This window comes from Pseudophryne corroboree (genome assembly GCF_028390025.1).
Source record: "Pseudophryne corroboree isolate aPseCor3 chromosome 3 unlocalized genomic scaffold, aPseCor3.hap2 SUPER_3_unloc_19, whole genome shotgun sequence".
In the NCBI taxonomy this organism is placed as follows: domain Eukaryota; kingdom Metazoa; phylum Chordata; class Amphibia; order Anura; family Myobatrachidae; genus Pseudophryne; species Pseudophryne corroboree.
The window spans coordinates 673,706-696,672 of NW_026967507.1; the positions used below are offsets into that span (position 1 = coordinate 673,706).

General features: G+C 47.3%; 1 protein-coding gene across 2 annotated transcripts in view; it reads left to right on the top strand.

Moving 5' to 3' along the window:
- The first annotated feature begins 13,572 nt into the window (after nt 1-13,572).
- LOC134983578 (zinc finger protein OZF-like) overlaps nt 13,573-22,967 on the top strand; it is a 129,344-nt gene continuing 119,949 nt past the window's right edge. For both annotated transcript variants that reach the window (XM_063949238.1, XM_063949240.1), the window contains exon 1: nt 13,573-13,669. The gene's annotated coding sequence lies outside the window, so the exon portion shown is untranslated. The remainder of the gene's footprint in view (nt 13,670-22,967) is intronic.

A 22,967-nucleotide genomic window follows, 5' to 3' on the forward strand; every position in this document is an offset into this window, starting at 1 on the left:
GAGATCCTGGGGGTGGCTCCCTGGTAAGTTAGCTCTCTGTCTGGAATTGTTTTAGTAATGGCCTTTATCATGAGGCGTACTGTGACAAATCACATGGCCCAATGTGGGCACTGCTATCAAGTAGTTAGGACTGCTGTATCAGAGAAGCCGTGAAGTGGCCAGCAGCTAAGCATGTGTTTGAAAACATTTGTGACGAATTCTCTGAATTTTATTACCAGATAGATTCAGGGATGGTTACAGGTAATTTTCAGTGTGCGGAAGGGAATTTGGGGGTGGGGATTTTCACCCCCCTTCCTCCTCTTTGTTTGGAATTCTGGGACACAAAAAGAAACCATTATATGAGGAACATAATCACTGTTATTGTGAGAAAATGGTACGCCTCTACATATCTACGATACCTTGATGTGCTGATCAACACACTCTTGTTGTGTAAGTAAGGTGTGTTCATTGAAAATACTCCCTTTGGTTTACCACATGAGGAGAGTTATAACAGCATTCTACAATTAAAGATCAAGAAACCTTTATGTGATTACACCCAGTACCTTTTTTTAAGTGAGGTATGCTACCTCAGTCATAAAGAAAGAAATATTCTCCACATATCCATAGATCATCTACAAAATGTTCTTTTTCATATGAAAAATACATTATATACGGTTTCCTCTCGTGTTTTATTTTTCGTGTACTCGTGAGAACCAAATTGATTGAGTAAAGAAGACCATCCTTGGATAAGAGGACCTTATACTGATCTTTTGAGTTAAGTAGAAATACATCTTTGGGTCTCTATTATCTATTCTGGGATAGGTACTACAGTAAAGAGAGAAGGCAGCAACCATTCCAAAGTGAAGCAACCCTTAAGAACTATGCTTTTGGACAGGTTTTAAGGAAAAAGTAGAGATGTGCACCGGACATTTTTCGGGTTTTGTGTTTTGGATTCAGTTCCGCGGCCGTGTTTTGGATTCGGACGCGTTTTGGCAAAACCTCCCCGAAATTTTTTTGTCGGATTCGGGTATGTTTTGGATTTGGGTGTTTTTTTACAAAAAGCCCTAAAAAACAGCTTAAATCATAGAATTTGGGGGTCATTTTGATCCCATAGATTTATTAACCTCAATAACCATAATTTCCACTCATTTCCAGTCTATTCTGAACACCTCACAATATTATTTTTAGTCCTAAAATTTGCACCAAGGTCGCTGTGTGACTAAGCTAAGCGACACAAGTGGCCGACACAAACACCTGGCCCATCTAGGAGTGGCACTGCAGTGTCAGGCAGGATGGCACTTTAAAAAAATTGTCCCCAAACAGCACATGATGCAAAGAAAAAAAGAGGCGCACCAAGTTCGCTGTGTGACTAAGCTAAGCGACCCAAGTGGCCGACACAAACACATGGCCCATCTAGGAGTGGCACTGCAGTGTCAGGCAGGATAGCACTTCAAAAAAATTGTCCCCAAACAGCACATGATGCAAAGAAAAATTAAAGAAAAAAAAGGTGCAAGATGGAATTTTCCTTGGGCCCTCCCACCCTTATGTTGTATATAAACAGGACATGCACACTTTAACAAACCCATCATTTCAGCGACAGGGTCTGCCACACGACTGTGACTGAAATGACTGGTTGGTTTGGGCCCCCACCAAAAAAAAGAAGCAATCAATCTCTCCTTGCACAAACTGGCTCTACAGAGGCAAGATGTCCACCTCATCATCATCGTCCGATTCATCACCCCTTTCACTGTGTGCATCCCCCTCCTCACAGATTATTAATTCGTCCCCACTGGAATCCACCATCTCAGGTCCCTGTGCACTTTGTGGAGGCAATTGCTGCTGGTGAATGTCTCCACGGAGGAATTGATTATAATTAATTTTGATGAACATCATCTTCTCCACATTTTCTGGAAGTAACCTTGTACGCCGATTGCTGACAAGGTGAGCGGCTGCACTAAACACTCTTTCGGAGTACACACTGGAGGGAGGGCAACTTAGGTAGAATAAAGCCAGTTTGTGCAAGGGCCTCCAAATTGCCTCTTTTTCCTGCCAGTAGACGTACGGACTGTCTGACGTGCCTACTTGGATGCGGTCACTAATATAATCCTCCACCATTCTTTCAATGGTGAGAGAATCATATGCAGTGACAGTAGACGACATGTCAGTAATCGTTGGCAGGTCCTTCAGTCCGGACCAGATTTCAGCACTCGCTCCAGACTGCTCTGCATCACCGCCAGCGGGTGGGCTCGGAATTCTTAGCCTTTTCCTCGCACCCTCAGTTGCGGGAGAATGTGAAGGAGGAGATGTTGACGGGTCACGTTCCGCTTGACTTGACAATTTTCTCACCAGCAGGTATTTGAACCTCTGCAGACTTGTGTCTGCCGGAAAGAGAGATACAACGTAGGTTTTAAATCTAGGATCGAGCACGGTGGCCAAAATGTAGTGCTCTGATTTCAACAGATTGACCACCCGTGAATCCTGGTTAAGCAAATTAAGGGCTCCATCCACAAGTCCCACATGCCTAGCGGAATCGCTCTGTTTTAGCTCCTCCTTCAATGTCTCCAGCTTCTTCTGCAAAAGCCTGATGAGAGGAATGACCTGACTTAGGCTGGCAGTGTCTGAACTGACTTCACGTGTGGCAAGTTCAAAGGGTTGCAGAACCTTGCACAACGTTGAAATCATTCTCCACTGCGCTTGAGTCAGGTGCATTCCCCCTCCTTTGCCTATATCGTGGGCAGATGTATAGGCTTGAATGGCCTTTTGCTGCTCCTCCATCCTCTGAAGCATGTAGAGGGTTGAATTCCACCTCATTACCACCTCTTGCTTCAGATGATGGCAGGGCAGGTTCAGGAATGTTTGGTGGTGCTCCAGTCTTCTGTACGCGGTGGCTGAATGCCAAAAGTGGCCCGCAATTCTTCGGGCCACCGACAGCATCTCTTGCATGCCCCTGTCGTTTTTTAAATAATTCTGCACCACCAAATTCAATGTATGTGCAAAACATGGGAAGTGCTGGAATTTGCCCAGATGTAATGCACGCACAATATTGCTGGCGTTGTCCGATGTCACAAATCCCCAGGAGAGTCCAATTGGGGTAAGCCATTCTGCAATGATCTTCCTCAGTTCCCGTAAGAGGTTGTCAGCTGTGTGCATCTTATAGAAAGCGGTGATACAAAGCGTAGCCTGCCTAGGAACGAGTTGGCGTTTGCGAGATGCTGCTACTGGTGCCGCCGCTGCTGTTCTTGCTGCGGGAGGCAATACATCTACCAAGTGGGCTGTCACAGTCATATAGTCCTGAGTCTGCCCTGCTCCACTTGTCCACATGTCCGTGGTTAAGTGGACATTGGGTACAACTGCATTTTTTAGGACACTGGTCACTCTTTTTCTGAGGTCTGTGTACATTTTCGGTATCGCCTGCCTAGAGAAATGGAACCTAGATGGTATTTCGTACCGGGGACACAGTACCTCAATCAAGTCTCTAGTTGGCTCTGAATTAACGGTGGATACCGGAACCACGTTTCTCACCGCCCAGGCTGCCAAGGCCTCAGTTATCCGCTTTGCAGCAGGATGACTGCTGTGATATTTCATCTTCCTCGCAAAGGACTGTTGGACAGTCAATTGCTTACTGGAAGTAGTACAAGTGGTCTTCCGACTTCCCCTCTGGGATGACGATCGACTCCCAGCAGCTACAACAGCAGCGCCAGCAGCAGTCGGCGTTACACTCAAGGATGCATCGGAGGAATCCCAGGCAGGAGAGGACTCGTCAGACTTGCCAGTTACCTGGCCTGCAGGACTATTGGCTTTCCTGGGTAAGGAGGAAATTGACACTGAGGGAGTTGGTGGTGTGGTTTCCAGGAGCTTGGTTACAAGAGGAAGGGATTTTAGTGGTCAGTGGACTGCTTCCGCTGTCACCCAAAGTTTTTAAAATTGTCACTGACTTATGATGAATGCGCTGCAGGTGACGTATAAGGGAGGATGTTCCGAGGTGGTTAACGTCCTTACCCCTACTTATTACAGCTTGACAAAGGCAACACACAGCTTGACACCTGTTGTCTGCATTTGTGTTGAAATAATTCCACACCGAAGAGGTGATATTTTTTGTATTTTGACCAGGCATGTCAATGGCCTTATACATCCCACGGACAACAGGTGTCTCCCCGGGTGGCTGACTTAAACAAACCACCTCACCATCAGAATCCTCCTTGTCAATTTCCTCCCCAGCGCCAGCAACACCCATATCCTCATCCTGGTGTTCTTCAACAGTGACATCTTCAATTTGACTATCAGGAACTGGACTGCGGGTGCTCCTTCCAGCACTTGCAGGGGGCGTGCAAATGGTGGAAGGCGCAAGCTCTTCCCGTCCAGTGTTGGGAAGGTCAGGCATCGCAACCGACACAATTGGACTCTCCTTGTGGATTTGTGATTTAGAAGAACGCACAGTTCTTTGCTGTGCTTTTGCCAGCTTAAGTCTTTTCATTTTGCTAGCGAGAGGATGAGTGCTTCCACCCTCATGTGAATCTGAACCACTAGCCATGAACATAAGCCAGGGCCTCAGCCGTTCCTTGTCACTCCGTGTCGTAAATGGCATATTGGCAAGTTTACGCTTCTCATCAGACACTTTCAATTTGGTTTTTGGGTCATTTTACTGAACTTTTGTTTTTTGGATTTTACATGCTCTCTACTATGACATTGGGCATCGGCCTTGGCAGACGACGTTGATGGCATTTCATCGTCTCGCCCATGACTAGTGGCAGCAGCTTCAGCACGAGGTGGAAGTGGATCTTGATCTTTCACTATTTTAACCTCCACATTTTTGTTCTCCATTTTTTAATGTGTGGAATTATATGCCAGTATCAATAGCAATGGCCTACTACTATATATACTGCGCACAACTGAAATGCACCACAGGTATGGATGGATAGTATACTTGACGACACAGAGGTAGGTAGAGCAGTGGCCTTCCGTACCGTACTGCTAAATATACTGGTGGTCACTGTGTCAGCAAACTGCAAAACTAAAATGCACCACAGGTATAGAATGTAGATGGATAGTATACTTAATGACGACACAGAGGTAGGTACAGCAGTGGCCTTCCGTACCGTACTGCTATTATATATAGTATACTGGTGGTCACTGTGTCAGCAAACTGCAAAACTAAAATGCACCACAGGTATAGAATGTAGATGGATAGTATACTTAATGACGACACAGAGGTAGGTACAGCAGTGGCCTACTGTACCGTAATGCTATATATTATATACTGGTGGTCACTGGTCAGCAAAACTCTGCACTGTACTCCTCCTATATAATATTATACTGGTGGTCCCCAGTCCCCACAATAAAGCAGCACACTGAGCACAGATATGGAGTGTTTTTCAGGCAGACAACATATACTGGTGGTCACTGTCAGCAAAACTCTGCACTGTACTCCTGCTATATAATACAGCTGCTCCCCAGTCCCCACAATTAAGCAGTGTGAGCACAGATATATGCAGCACACAGCACAGATATGGAGCGTTTTTTTCAGGCAGAGAACGGATAACTTGTGGTCACTGATCAGCAAAACTCTGCACTGTACTCCTCCTATATTATACAGCTGCTCCCCAGCCCTCCCCACAATTAAGCAATAGTGCACAGAACAATCAAGTTCAACAATAACGGAGGGGACGCCAGCCACGTCCTCTCCCTAACATTTCCAATGCACGAGTGAAAATGGCGGCGACGCGCGGCTGCTTATATAGAATCCGAATCTTGCGAGAATCCGACAGCGGGATGATTACGTTCGGGCGCGCTTGGGTTAGCCGAGCAAGGCGGGAAGGTTCGAACTTGCCTCTGACCCGTGTAAAAAGGGTGAAGTTCGGGGGGGGGGGGGCGGTTTCCGAGAAACCGAACCCGCTCATCACTAATGTTAAGTGAATTTGACTAAAGAACTAATTATGCCACCTCTGGTCAAGCATAGATATCCTTAAAACCTGATTTGTTAGGGTGCCCCTAGGCCTTTAGAAGCCAGCAGGGGATAGTCTCTGTAATAATGGCCTCATCCTTCTGTTGGCAATAAATATTGCTCCATGTAGTTTGCTGTAAGTAGTCCACGGTCACCAAGAAAATAGTCCATTCTAGAGTGACTAGTAATCCCCAGCCAAAGAAGAATAACCACTACCTCCTCTTCCGAGACAAGACTCAAGAACCCAGGTCACAAAATGGATGTATTCTTGTCTAGCAGTAGTAGTGGCCATCTTGATTAAGGGAAAGCTTAACCGTGTCGGCCTCTGCTGGGTGGAGTTGGAATTGCCCCTTGACAAAATTAGTTCCCACCACCAAAACAAAGACATTTCTTTATTGTAAATTGCTGGTGGGTCCACAGTAACACAACATTCCCAGGATGTGGTAAAAGTGCGTTCTACAATATAAGGGAAACATTCAAATAACAACCGAGTAACAGGCAATTTTGCTCCCCCCTAGGGGTCCATACTGGTGCTTACCTATCCGTGGCACTGTGGCTAGAGACTGGCCCGCGTGGCAGGGTGGCGGCAGTGACATAGATGCCATTTTCATAAGAACTACTAACGCCAGGCACACCCTACAGACACCAGCACCAGTGTACAGTGCAGCCGGAAAGTATTCACAGCGCTTCTTTTTCCACTTTTTGTTATGTTACAGCCTTATTCGAATATGGAATAAATTCATTTTTCCCCCTCAAAATTCTACACACAATACCCCATAATATCAACGCGAAAAAAGTTTTTATTTTTGCTAATTTATAAAAAAAATAAATAAATAAGATTTTACTCACCGGTAAATCTATTTCTCGTAGTCCGTAGTGGATGCTGGGAACTCCGTAAGGACCATGGGGAATAGCGGCTCCGCAGGAGACTGGGCACAAAAGTAAAGCTTTAGGACTACCTGGTGTGCACTGGCTCCTCCCCCTATGACCCTCCTCCAAGCCTCAGTTAGGATACTGTGCCCGGACGAGCGTACACAATAAGGAAGGATTTATGAATCCGGGTAAGACTCATACCAGCCACACCAATCACACTGTACAACCTGTGATCTGAACCCCGTTAACAGTATGATAACAGAGGAGCCTCTCAAAAAGATGGCTCACTACAACAATAACCCGATTATTTTACAATAACTATGTACAAGTATTGCAGATAATCCGCACTTGGGATGGGTGCCCAGCATCCACTACGGACTACGAGAAATAGATTTACCGGTGAGTAAAATCTTATTTTCTCTGACGTCCTAGTGGATGCTGGGAACTCCGTAAGGACCATGGGGAATATACCAAAGCTCCCAAACGGGCGGGAGAGTGCGGATGACTCTGCAGCACTGAATGAGAGAACTCCAGGTCCTCCTCAGCCAGGGTATCAAATTTGTAAAGCCGAGACCCCTCGGGCAGCCGCCCAAGATGAGCCCACCTTCCTTGTGGAGTGGGCATTTACAGATTTTGTCTGTGGCAGGCCTGCCACAGAGTGTGCAAGCTGAATTGTACTACAAATCCAACGAGCAACAGTCTGCTTAGAAGCAGGAGCACCCAGCTTGTTGGGTGCATACAGGATAACCAGTGAGTCAGATTTTCTGACTCCAGCCGTCCTGGACACCTAAATGTTCAGGGCCCTGACAACGTCTAGCAACTTGGAGTCCTCCAAGTCCCTAGTAGCCGCAGGCACCACAATAGGTTGGTTCAGGTGAAACGCTGAAACCACCTTAGGGAGAAATTGAAGACGAGTCCTCAATTCCGCCCTGTCCGAATGGAAAATCAGATAAGGGCTTTTACAGGATAAAGCCGCCAACTCTGACACGCGCCTGGCCGAGGCCAGGGCCAATAGCATGACCACATTCCATGTGAGATATTTTAACTCCACAGATTTAAGTGGTTCAAACCAATGTGACTTTAGGAACCCCAAAACTACATTGAGATCCCAAGGTGCCACTGGAGGCACAAAAGGAGGCTGTATATGCAGTACCCCTTTTACAAACGTCTGAACTTCAGGGACTGAAGCTAGTTCTTTCTGGAAGAAAATCAACAGAGCCGAAATTTGAACCTTAATGGACCCCAATTTCAGGCCCATAGACACTCCTGTTTGCAGGAAATGTAGGAATCAACCTAGTTGAAATTCCTCCGTCGGGCCTTCCTGGCCTCGCACCACACAACATATTTTCGCCAAATGCGGTGATAATGTTTTGCGGTTACATCCTTCCTGGCTTTGATCAGGGTAGGAATGACTTCATCCGGAATGCCCTTTTCCTTCAGGATCCTTCTTGGAACAGACAGGGTCCTTGCTGGAGCAGGTCCCTTCTTAGAGGTAGAGGCCACGGATCCTCCGTGAGCATCTCTTGAAGTTCCGGGTACCAAGTCCTTCTTGGCCAATCCGGAACCACGAATATAGTTCTTACTCCTCTCCGTCTTATAATTCTCAGTACCTTGGGTATGAGAGACAGAGGAGGGAACACATACACTGACTGGTACACCCACGGTGTTACCAGAGCGTCCCCAGCTATTGCCTGAGGGTCCCTTGACCTGGCGCAATACCTGTCCAGTTTTTTGTTGAGGCGTGACGCCAACATGTCCACCTTTGGTTTTTCCCAACGGTTTATAATCATGTGGAAGACTTCTGGATGAAGTCCCCACTCTCCCGGGTGGAGGTCATGCCTGCTGAGGAAGTCTGCTTCCCAGTTGTCCACTCCCGGAATGAACACTGCTGACAGTGCTATCACATGATTTTCCGCCCAGCGAAGAATCCTTGCAGCTTCTGCCATTGCCCTCCTGCTTCTTGTGCCGCCCTGTCTGTTTACGTGGGCGACTGCCGTGATGTTGTCCGACTTGATCAACACCGGCTGACCTTGAAGCAGAGGTCTTGCTAAGCTTAGAGCATTGTAAATGGCCCTTAGCTCCAAGATATTTATGTGAAGTGATGTCTCCAGGCTTGACCACAATTTCTTTCCTGTGTGACTGCTCCCCAGCCTCGCAGGCTGGCATCCGTGGTCACCAGGACCCAGTCCTGAATGCCGAATCTAGAAGATGAGCACTCTGCAACCACCACAGAAGAGACACCCTTGTCCTTGGTGACAGGGTTATCCGCTGATGCATCTGAAGATGCGACCCGGACCATTTGTCCAGCCGGTCCCACTGAAAAGTTCTTGCGTGGAATCTGCCGAATGGGATTGCTTCGTAGGAAGCCACCATTTTTCCCAGGACTCTTGTGCATTGATGCACTGAGACTTGGCTCGGTTTTAGGAGGTTCCTGACTAGCTCGGATAACTCCCTGGCTTTCTCCTCCGGGAGAAACACCTTTTTCTGGACTATGTCCAGGATCATCCCTAGGAACAGAAGACGAGTCGTCGGAATCAGCTGTGATTTTGGAATATTGAGAATCCAACCGTGCTGCCGCAGCACTACCTGAGATAGTGCTACACCGACCTCCAACTGTTCCCTGGATCTTGCCCTTATCAGGAGATCGTCCAAGTAAGGGATAACTAAAACTCCCTTCCTTCGAAGGAGTATCATCATTTCGGCCATTACCTTGGTAAAGACCCGGGGTGCCGTGGACCATCCAAACGGCAGCGCCTGAAACTGATAGTGACAGTTCTGTACCACAAACCTGAGGTACCCTTGGTGAGAAGGGTAAATTGGGACATGGAGGTAAGCATCCTTGATGTCCAAAGACACCATATAATCCCCTTCTTCCAAGTTCGCAATCACCGCTCTGAGTGACTCCATCTTGAATTTGAACCTGTGTATGTAAGTGTTCAAGGATTTCAGATTTAAAATAGGTCTCACCGAGCCGTCCGGCTTCGGTACCACAAACAGCGTGGAATAATACCCCTTTCCCTGTTGCAGGAGGGGTACCTTGATTATCAACTGCTGGGAATACAGCTTGTGAATGGCTTCCAATACCGCCTCCCTGTCGGAGGGAGACGTCAGTAAAGCAGACTTTAGGAAACGGCTAGGGGGAGTGCCTGAGTCCGTTTGTAAAGCCCCAGCATCATGCTGAGGACTTGGCAGAAACGGGAGAGGGCTTCTGTTCCTGGGAACTGGCTGAATTGCTGCAACCTTTTTCCTCTCCCTCTGCCACGGGGCAGAAATGAGGAGCCTTTTGCCCGCTTGCCCTTATGGGGCCGAAAGGACTGCACCTGATAATACGGCGTCTTCTTATGTTGAGAGGCTACCTGGGGTAAAAATGTGGATTTCCCAGCAGTTGCCGTGGCCACCAGGTCTGATAGACCTACCCCAAATAACTCCTCCCTTTTATAAGGCAATACTTCCATATGCCTTTTGGAATCAGCATCACCTGACCCCTGCCTCGTCCATAACCCTCTTCTGGCAGAAATGGACAGCGCACTTACTCTTGATGCCAGTCGGCAAATATCCCTCTGTGCATCACGCATATATAGAAATGCATCTTTCAAATGCTCTATAGTCAGTAATATACTGTCCCTATCTAGGGTATCAATATTTTCAGTCAGGGAATCCGACCAAGCCACCCCAGCACTGCACATCCAGGCTGAGGCGATTGCTGGTCGCAGTATAACACCCGTGTGAGTGTATATACATTTTAGGATATTCTCCTGCTTTCTGTCAGCAGGTTCCTTATGGGCGGCCGTATCAGGAGACGGTAGTGCCACCTGTTTAGACAAGCGTGTGAGCGCTTTATCCACCCTAGGGGGTGTTTCCCAACGTGCCCTATCCTCTGGCGGGAAAGGGTATGATGCCAATAACCTTTTAGGAATTATCAGTTTTTTATCAGGGGAAACCCACGCTTCATCACACACTTCATTTAATTCCTCAGAAGCAGGAAAAACTACAGGCAGTTTTTTTTTCTCACCAACATAAAACCCTTTTTAGTGGTACTTGTATTATCAGAAATATGTAAAACATTTTTCATAGCATCAATCCTGTAACGTGTGGCCCTACTGGAAGTCACATTCGTCTCTTCATCGTCGACACTGGAGTCAGTATCCGTGTCGGCGTCTGTATCTGCCATCTGAGGTAACGGGCGTTTTAGAGCCCCTGATGGCTTTTGAGACACCTGGACAGGCACAGGCTGAGTAGCCGGCTGTCTCATGTCATCTACTTTCTTTTGTAAAGAGCTGACACTGTCACGTAATTCCTTCCATAAGCCCATCCACTCAGGTGTCGACTCCCTAGGGGGTGACATCTCCATTACAGGCAATTGCTCCGCCTCCACACCATTTTCCTCCTCATACATGTCGACACCATCGTACCGACACACAGCACACACAGGGAATGCTCTGATAGAGGACAGGACCCCACTAGCCCTTTGGGGAGACAGAGGGAGAGTATGCCAGCACACACCAGAGCGCTATATATATACAGGGATAACCTTATAGAAGTGTTTTTCCCCTTATAGCTGCTGTTTTATTTATACTGCGCCTAATTAGTGCCCCCCTCTCTTTTTAACCCTTTTCTGTAGTGCAGGACTGCAGGGGAGAGCCAGGGAGCTTCCCTCCAACGGAGCTGTGAGGGAAAATGGCGCCAGTGTGCTGAGGAGATAGGCTCCGCCCCCTTCCTTCGATGCAGTGAGCCTGTTGCCAGCTGGTCTCACTGAAAATAAAAACTTTTTTCTAAGAAGCTCAGGAGAGCCACCTAGTGTGCACCCTTCTCGGCCGGGCACAAAAATCTAACTGAGGCTTGGAGGAGGGTCATAGGGGGAGGAGCCAGTGCACACCAGGTAGTCATAAATCTTTACTTTTGTGCCCAGTCTCCTGCGGAGCCGCTATTCCCCATGGTCCTTACGGAGTTCCCAGCATCCACTAGGACGTCCGAGAAACTTATTTATTCCAGTTTGGAATAAGGCTGTAACATAACAAAATGTGGAAAAAGTGAAGCGCTGTGAATACTTTCCAGATACATTATATATAGTGCTGTGCACCAGCATAACAATACATAGCTAGTACATCATATGTATATTACTGGTCGTCATTCAGCTGTTACTCTCGCTGTCCCTGCTGTGTGCTGCTGTCAGCCCCCCTGCCCCTGTGCTGGTGTCAGGGCCCTCCTCTGTGCTGCTGCTGTCAGCCCCCCCCTGCTGCTGTCAGGGCCCCCCTTCTGTGCTGCTGTCAGGGCTCCCCCGCTCTGTGCTGCTGTCAGCCCCCCCCCCCTCCGTGCTGTTGTCAGGGTCCCCCCTCTGTGCTGCTGTCAGGGATCCTGCCCTCTGTGCTGCTGCTAGCCCCCCCCCCCCCCCTGTGCTGCTGCTGTGTGCTGCTGTCAGGCCCCCCCTCTGTGCTGCTGTCAGCCCCCCCCCTGCTGCTGTCAGGGCCCCCCTTCTGTGCTGCTGTCAGGGCTCCCCCGCTCTGTGCTGCTGTCAGCCCCCCCCCCCCCCTGTGCTGTTGTCAGGGTCCCCCCCTGTGCTGCTGTCAGGACTCCCCCGCTCTGTGCTGCTGTCAGCCCCCCCCCCCCCCCTGTGCTGTTGTCAGGGTCCCCCCTCTGTGCTGCTGTCAGGACTCCCCCGCTCTGTGCTGCTGTCAGCCCCCCCCCCTGTGCTGTTGTCAGGGTCCCCCCTCTGTGCTGCTGTCAGGGATCCTGCCCTCTGTGCTGCTGCTAGCCCCCCCCCCCCTGTGCTGCTGCTGTCAGGCCCCCCCTCTGTGCTGCTGCTGTGTGCTGCTGTCAGGCCCCCCCTCTGTGCTGCTGTCAGCCCCCCCCTGCTGCTGTCAGGGCCCCCCTTCTGTGCTGCTGTCAGGGCTCCCCCGCTCTGTGCTGCTGTCAGCCCCCCCCCCCCTGTGCTGTTGTCAGGGTCCCCCCTCTGTGCTGCTGTCAGGACTCCCCCGCTCTGTGCTGCTGTCAGCCCCCCCCCCACCTGTGCTGTTGTCAGGGTCCCCCCTCTGTGCTGCTGTCAGGGATCCTGCCCTCTGTGCTGCTGCTTGCCCCCCCCCCCCCCCCCCCCCCTGTGCTGCTGCTGTCAGGCCCCCCCTCTGTGCTGCTGTCAGCCCCCCTTCTGTGCTGCTGTCAGGGCTCCCCCGCTCTGTGCTGCTGTCAGCCCCCCCCCCCCCCCTGTGCTGCTGTCAGGGCCCCCCTTCAGTGCTGCTGTATGGGCCCTCCTCTGTGCTGCTGTCAGGAACCCACCCCCCCTGCTGCCGTCAGCCCCCCTCCCTCCCCCCTCCCTGCTGTTGTCACAGTCCCCACTCTGTGCTGCTGCTGTCAGCCCCCCCTGCTGTTGTCAGGGCCCCCCTTCTGTGCTGTTGTCACAGTCCCCCCTCTGTGCTGCTGCTGTCAGAGTCCAACTTCTGTGCTGCTGCTGTCAGCTCCGCCCCCATCACCCCCACCCCCGTGCTGTTGTCAGGGTCCCCCTTCTGTGCTGCTGCTGCTGCTGCTGCTGCTATGTGCCGCACACTGTTATTAGCCACTACCCCAATCCAACATGGCCGCCGCGGCATCAGTCAGGTTGTAGCAGTAACGCGCGTGCTCACTGTCAACTTTATGGCGCACCTGGCGTCATGCAGGTCTATAGCTAACACTAGAGGAAAAACTGTAGTAAAAATGTGAAGTGAGCCGAATTCTTTCACGAAAGCATGGCGGCCATTTTCCTGTTGTCATAATACAGTATGAGAAGTAAAGAGGAATGATCGGCGGCCATTTTCTTATAGTCCCGAGTTTTACTTCACACAAAATTAAACCTGTAGAAATGATGTCATCGCCCCCAGACTGACTCCTGCTGCTGCCTGTATCGAGGTGATGTCTTATATATACTAATATTATTATAATTATTATATAGGGGAGAGGGGACAGTACAGTGATATATGAGGAGGAATAACACAGCTCCCGGCACACGCTGATATGTGGTATTATTATTATATAGGGGAGAGGGGACCATACAGTGATATATGAGGGGGAATAACACAGCCCCCGGCACACCCTGATATGTGGTATTATTATTATATAGGGGAGAGGGGACCGTACAGTGATATATGAGGGGGAATAACACAGCTCCCGCCACACGCTGATATGTGGTATTATTATTATATAGAGGAGAGGGGACAGTACAGTGATATATGAGGAGGAATAACACAGCTCCCAGCACACACTGATATGTGGTATTATTATTATATAGGGGAGAGGGGACCGTACAGTGATATATGAGGGGAATAACACAGCTCCCGGCACACACTGATATGTGGTATTATTATTATATAGGGGAGAGGGGACCGTACAGTGATATATGAGGGGAATAACACAGCTCCCGGCACACTGATATGTGGTATTATTATTATATAGAGGAGAGGGGACCGTACAGTGATATATGAGGAGGAATAACACAGCTCCCGGCACACGCTGATATGTGGTATTATTATTATATAGGGGAGAGGGGACCGTACAGTGATATATGAGGGGGAATAACACAGCTCCCGGCACACACTAATATGTGGTATTATTATTATATAGAGGAGAGGGGACCATACAGTGATATATGAGGGGGAATAACACAACTCCCGGCACACTGATATGTGGTATTATTATTATATAGGGGAGAGGGGACCGTACAGTGATATATGAGGGGGAATAACACAACTCCCGGCACACTGATATGTGGTATTATTATTATATAGGGGAGAGGGGACCGTACAGTGATATATGAGGGGAATAACACAGCTCCCGGCACACGCTGATATGTGGTATTATTATTATATAGAGGAGAGGAGACCGTACAGTGATATATGAGGAGGAATAACACAGCTCCCGGCACACGCTGATATGTGGTATTATTATTATATAGAGGAGAGGGGACCGTACAGTGATATATGAGGGGGAATAACACAGCTCCCGGTACACGCTGATATGTGGTATTATTATTATATAGGGGAGAGGGGACCGTACAGTGATATATGAGGAGGAATAACACATCTCCCGGCACACACTGATATGTGGTATTATTATTATATAGGGGAGAGGGGACCGTACAGTGATATATGAGGAGGAATAACACAGCTCCCGGCACACGCTGATATGTGGTATTATTATTATATAGGGGAGAGGGGACCGTACAGTGATATATGAGGAGGAATAACACAGCTCCCGGCACACGCTGATATGTGGTATTATTATTATATAGGGGAGAGGGGACCGTACAGTGATATATGAGGAGGAATAACACAGCTCCCGGCACACGCTGATATGTGGTATTATTATTATATAGGGGAGAGGGGACCGTACAGTGATATATGAGGAGGAATAACACAGCTCCCGGCACACGCTGATATGTGGTATTATTATTATATAGGAGAGAGGGGACAGTACAGTGATATATGAGGAGGAATAACACAGCTCCCAGCACATGCTGATATGTGGTATTATTATTTTATAGGGGAGAGGGGACCATACAGGGATATATGAGGAGGAATAACACAGCTCCCGACACACACTGATATGTGGTATTATTATTATATAGAGGAGAGGGGACAGTACAGTGATATATGAGGGGGAATAACACAGCTCCCGGCACATGCTGATATGTGGTATTATTATTATATAGGGGAGAGGGGACCGTACAGTGATATATGAGGAGGAATAACACAGCTCCCGGCACACACTGATATGTGGTATTATTATTATATAGGGGAGAGGGGTCCGTACAGTGATATATGAGGGGGATAACACAGCTCCCGGCACACACTGATATGTGATATTATTATTATATAGGGGAGAGGGGACCGTACAGTGATATATGAGGAGGAATAACACAGCTCCCGGCACATGCTGATATGTGGTATTATTATTATATAGGGGAGAGGGGACCGTACAGTGATCTGTGAGGGGGAATAACACAGCTCCCGGCACACGCTGATATGTGGTATTATTATTATATAGGGGAGAGGGGACCGTACAGTGATATATGAGGAGGAATAACACAGCTCCCGGCACATGCTGATATGTGGTATTATTATTATATAGGGGAGAGGGGACCGTACAGTGATATATGAGGAGGAATAACACAGCTCCCGGCACATGCTGATATGTGGTATTATTATTATATAGGGGAGAGGGGACCGTACAGTGATATGAGGATGAATAACACAGGTCCCGGCACACACTGATATGTGGTATTATTATTATATAGGAGAGAGGGGACCGTACAGTGATATATGAGGAGCAATAAACAGCTCTCGGCACACACTGATATGTGGTATTATTATTATATAGGGGAGAGGGGACCGTACAGTGATATATGAGGGGAATAACACAGCTCCCGACACACACTGATATGTGGTATTATTATTATATAGAGGAGAGGGGACCCTACAGTGATATATGAGGAGGTATAACACAGCTCCCGGCACACGCTGATATGTGGTATTATTATTATATAGAGGAGAAGGGACCGTACAGTGATATATGAGGAGGAATAACACAGCTCCCGGCACACTGATATGTGGTATTATTATTATATAGGGGAGAGGGGACCGTACAGTGATATATGAGGGGGAATAACACAGCTCCCGGCACACACTGATATGTGGTATTATTATTATATAGGGGAGGGGGGACCGTACAGTGATATATGAGGAGGAATAACACAGCTCCCGGCACACGCTGATATGTGGTATTATTATTATATAGAGGAGAGGGGACCGTACAGTGATATATGAGGAGTAATAACACAGCTCCCGGCACACACTGATATGTGGTATTATTATTATATAGAGGAGAGGAGACCGTACAGTGATATATGAGGAGGAATAACACAGCTCCCAGCACACGCTGATATGTGGTATTATTATTATATAGAGGAGAGGGGACCGTACAGTGATATATGAGGGGGAATAACACAGCTCCCGGTACACACTGATATGTGGTATTATTATTATATAGAGGAGAGGGGACCGTACAGTGATATATGAGGGGGAATAACACAGCTCCCGGCACACACTGATATGTGGTATTATTATTATATAGGGGAGAGGGGACAGTACAGTGATATATGAGAGGAATAACACAGCTCCCGGCACACGCTGATATGTGGTATTATTATTATATAGAGGAGAGGAGACCGTACAGTGATATATGAGGAGGAATAACACAGCTCCCGGCACACGCTGATATGTGGTATTATTATTATATAGGGGAGAGGGGACCGTACAGTGATATATGAGGGGAATAACACAGCTCCCGGCACACACTGATATGTGGTATTATTATTATATAGGGGAGAGGGGACAGTACAGTGATATATGAGGAGGAATAACACAGCCCCCTGCACACTGATATGTGGTATTATTATTATATAGGGGAGAGGGGACCGTACAGTGATATATGAGGAGGAATAACACAGCTCCCGGCACACACTGATATGTGGTATTATTATATAGGAGAGGGGACAGTACAGTGATATATGAGGGGGAATAACACAGCTCCCGGCACACGCTGATATGTGGTATTATTATTATATAGAGGAGAGGAGACCGTACAGTGATATATGAGGGGGAATAACACAGCTCCCGGCACACGCTGATATGTGGTATTATTATTATATAGAGGAGAGGGGACCGTACAGTGATATATGAGGGGAATAACACAGCTCCCGGCACACGCTGATATGTGGTATTATTATTATATAGAGGAGAGGGGACCGTACAGTGATATATGAGGAGAATAACACAGCTCCCGGCACACTCTTGATATGTGGTATTAATATTATATAGGGGAGAGGGGACTGTACAGTGATATATGAGGGGGAATAACACAGCTCCCGGCACACGCTGATATGTGATGATATTATTATTATATAGAGGAGAGGGGACCGTACAGTGATATATAGAGGGGGAATAACACAGCTCCCGGCACACACTGATATGTGGTATTATTATTATATAGAGGAGAGAGGACCGTACAGTGATATATGAGGAGGAATAACACAGCTCCCGGCACACGCTGATATGTGGTATTATTATTATATAGTGGAGAGGGGACAGTACAGTGATATATGAGGAGGAATAACACAGTTCCCGGCACACACTGATATGTGGTATTATTATTATATAGGGGAGAGGAGACCGTACAGTGATATATGAGGGGGAATAACACAGCTCCCGGCACACACTGATATGTGGTATTATTATTATATAGGGGAGAGGGGACCGTACAGTGATATATGAGGGGGAATAACACAGCTCCCAGCACACGCTGATATGTGGTATTATTATTATATACGTGAGAGCGGACTGTACAGTGATATATGAGGGGGAATAACACAGCTACCGGCACACGCTGATATGTGGTATTATTATTATATAGGGGAGAGGGGACCGTACAGTGATATATGAGGAGGAATAACACAGCTCCCGGCACACGCTGATATGTGGTATTATTATTATATAGTGGAGAGGGGACAGTACAGTGATATATGAGGAGGAATAACACAGTTCCCGGCACACACTGATATGTGGTATTATTATTATATAGGGGAGAGGAGACCGTACAGTGATATATGAGGGGGAATAACACAGCTCCCGGCACACACTGATATGTGGTATTATTATTATATAGGGGAGAGGGGACCGTACAGTGATATATGAGGGGGAATAACACAGCTCCCAGCACACGCTGATATGTGGTATTATTATTATATACGTGAGAGCGGACTGTACAGTGATATATGAGGGGGAATAACACAGCTACCGGCACACGCTGATATGTGGTATTATTATTATATAGAGGAGAGGGGCCCGTACAGTGATATATGAGGGGGAATAACACAGCTCCCGGCACACACTGATATGTGGTATTATTATTATATATGGGAGAGGGGACCGTACAGTGATATATGAGGGGGAATAACACAGCTCCCAGCACACGCTGATATGTGGTATTATTATTATATACGTGAGAGCGGACTGTACAGTGATATATGAGGGGGAATAACACAGCTCCCGGCACACACTGATATGTGGTATTATTATTATATAGGGGAGAGGGGACCGTACAGTGATATATGAGGGGGAATAACACAGCTCCCGGCACACACTGATATGTGGTATTATTATTATATAGGGGAGAGGGGACCGTACAGTGATATATGAGGAGGAATAACACAGCTCCCGGCACACACTGATATGTGGTATTATTATTATATAGGGGAGAGGGGACCGTACAGTGATATATGAGGGGGAATAACACAGCTCCCGGCACACGCTGATATGTGGTATTATTATTATATAGGGGAGAGGGGACCGTACAGTGATATATGAGGGGGAATAACACAGCTCCCGGCACACTGATATGTGGTATTATTATTATATAGGGGAGAGGGGACCGTACAGTGATATATGAGGAGGAATAACACAGCTCCCGGCACACGCTGATATGTGGTATTATTATTATATAGGGAAGAGGGGACAGTACAGTGATATATGAGGAGGAATAACACAGCTCCCGGCACACGCTGATATGTGGTATTATTATTATATAGGGGAGAGGGGACCGTACAGTAATATGAGGTGGAATAACACAACTCCCGGCACATGCTGATATGTGGTATTATTATTATATAGGGGAGAGGGGACCGTACAGTGATATATGAGGGGGAATAACACAACTCCCGGCACACACTGATATGTGGTATTATTATTATATAGGGGAGAGGGGACCGTACAGTGATATATGAGGGGGAATAACACAGCTCCCGGCACACTCTGATATGTGGTATTATTATTGTATAGGGGAGAGGGGACCGTACAGTGATATATGAGGAGGAATAACACAGCTCCCGGCACACACTGATATGTGGTATTATTATTATATAGGGGAGAGGGGACCGTACAGTGATATATAAGGAGGAATAACACAGCTCCCGGCACACTGATATGTGGTATTATTATTATATAGGGGAGAGGGGACCGTACAGTGATATATGAGGGGGAATAACACAGCTCCCGGCACACGCTGATATGTGGTATTATTATTATTATATAGGGGAGAGGTGACAGTACAGTGATATATGAGGAGGAATAACACAGCTCCCGGCACACACTGATATGTGGTATTATTATTATATAGGGGAGAGGGGACCGTACAGTGATATATGAGGGGGAATAACACAGCTCCCGGCACACACTGATATGTGGTATTATTATTATATAGGGGAGAGGGGACCGTACAGTGATATGAGGAGGAATAACACAGCTCCCGGCACACGCTGATATGTGGTATTATTATATAGGGGAGAGGGGACCGTACAGTGATATATGATGGGGAATAACACAGCTCCCGGCACACGCTGATATGTGGTATTATTATTATATAGGGGAGAGGGGACCGTACAGTGATATATGAGGGGGAATAACACAGCTCCCGGCACACTGATATGTGGTATTATTATTATATAGGGGAGAGGGGACCGTACAGTGATATATGAGGGGGAATAACACAGCTCCCGGCACACGCTGATATGTGGTATTATTATTATATAGGGAGAGGGGACCGTACAGTGATATATGATGGGGAATAACACAGCTCCCGGCACACGCTGATATGTGGTATTATTATTATATAGAGGAGAGGGGACCGTACAGTGATATATGATGGGGAATAACACAGCTCCCGGCACACGCTGATATGTGGTATTATTATTATATAGAGGAGAGGGGACCGTACAGTGATATATGAGGTGGAATAACACAACTCCCGGCACATGCTGATATGTGGTATTATTATTATATAGGGGAGAGGGGACCGTACAGTGATATATGAGGGGGAATAACACAACTCCCGGCACACACTGATATGTGGTATTATTATTATATAGGGGAGAGGGGACCGTACAGTGATATATGATGAGGAATAACACAGCTCCCGGCACACGCTGATATGTGGTATTATTATTATATAGGGGAGAGGGGACCGTACAGTGATATATGAGGAGGAATAACACAGCTCCCGGCACACACTGATATGTGGTATTATTATTATATAGGGGAGAGGGGACCGTACAGTGATATATAAGGAGGAATAACACAGCTCCCGGCACACTCTGATATGTGGTATTATTATATAGGGGAGAGGGGACCGTACAGTGATATATGAGGGGGAATAACACAGCTCCCGGCACACGCTGATATGTGGTATTATTATTATTATATAGGGGAGAGGTGACAGTACAGTGATATATGAGGAGGAATAACACAGCTCCCGGCACACACTGATATGTGGTATTATTATTATTATATAGGGGAGAGGGGACCGTACAGTGATATATGAGGGGGAATAACACAGCTCCCGGCACACACTGATATGTGGTATTATTATTATATAGAGGAGAGAGGACCGTACAGTGATATATGAGGGGGAATAACACAGCTCCCGGCACACACTGATATGTGGTATTATTATTATATAGGGGAGAGGGGACCGTACAGTGATATATAAGGAGGAATAACACAGCTCCCGGCACACTCTGATATGTGGTATTATTATTATATAGGGGAGCGGGACCGTACAGTGATATATGAGGGGGAATAACACAGCTCCCGGCACACTGATATGTGGTATTATTATTATATAGGGGAGAGGGGACCGTACAGTGATATATGAGGGGGAATAACACAGCTCCCGGCACACACTTATATGTGGTATTATTATTATATAGGGGAGAGGGGACCGTACAGTGATATATGAGGGGAATAACACAGCTCCCGGCACACACTGATATGTGGTATTATTATTATATAGGGGAGAGGGGACCGTACAGTGATATATGAGGGGGAATAACACAGCTCCCGGCACACACTGATATGTGGTATTATTATTATATAGGGGAGAGGGGACCGTACAGTGATATATGAGGGGGAATAACACAGCTCCCGGCACACGCTGATATGTGGTATTATTATTATATAGGGGAGAGGGGACCGTACAGTGATATATGAGGGGGAATAACACAGCTCCCGGCACACTGATATGTGGTATTATTATTATATAGGGGAGAGGGGACCGTACAGTGATATATGAGGAGGAATAACACAGCTCCCGGCACACGCTGATATGTGGTATTATTATTATATAGGGGAGAGGGGACCGTACAGTGATATATGAGGGGGAATAACACAACTCCCGGCACACACTGATATGTGGTATTATTATTATATAGGGGAGAGGGGACCGTACAGTGATATATGATGAGGAATAACACAGCTCCCGGCACACGCTGATATGTGGTATTATTATTATATAGGGGAGAGGGGACCGTACAGTGATATATGAGGAGGAATAACACAGCTCCCGGCACACACTGATATGTGGTATTATTATTATATAGGGGAGAGGGGACCGTACAGTGATATATAAGGAGGAATAACACAGCTCCCGGCACACTCTGATATGTGGTATTATTATTATATAGGGGAGAGGGGACCGTACAGTGATATATGAGGGGGAATAACACAGCTCCCGGCACACGCTGATATGTGGTATTATTATTATTATATAGGGGAGAGGTGACAGTACAGTGATATATGAGGAGGAATAACACAGCTCCCGGCACACACTGATATGTGGTATTATTATTATATAGGGGAGAGGGGACCGTACAGTGATATATGAGGGGGAATAACACAGCTCCCGGCACACACTGATATGTGGTATTATTATTATATAGAGGAGAGAGGACCGTACAGTGATATATGAGGGGGAATAACACAGCTCCCGGCACACACTGATATGTGGTATTATTATTATATAGGGGAGAGGGGACCGTACAGTGATATATAAGGAGGAATAACACAGCTCCCGGCACACTCTGATATGTGGTATTATTATTATATAGGGGAGAGGGACCGTACAGTGATATATGAGGGGGAATAACACAGCTCCCGGCACACTGATATGTGGTATTATTATTATATAGGGGAGAGGGGACCGTACAGTGATATATGAGGGGGAATAACACAGCTCCCGGCACACACTGATATGTGGTATTATTATTATATAGGGGAGAGGGGACCGTACAGTGATATATGAGGGGAATAACACAGCTCCAGGC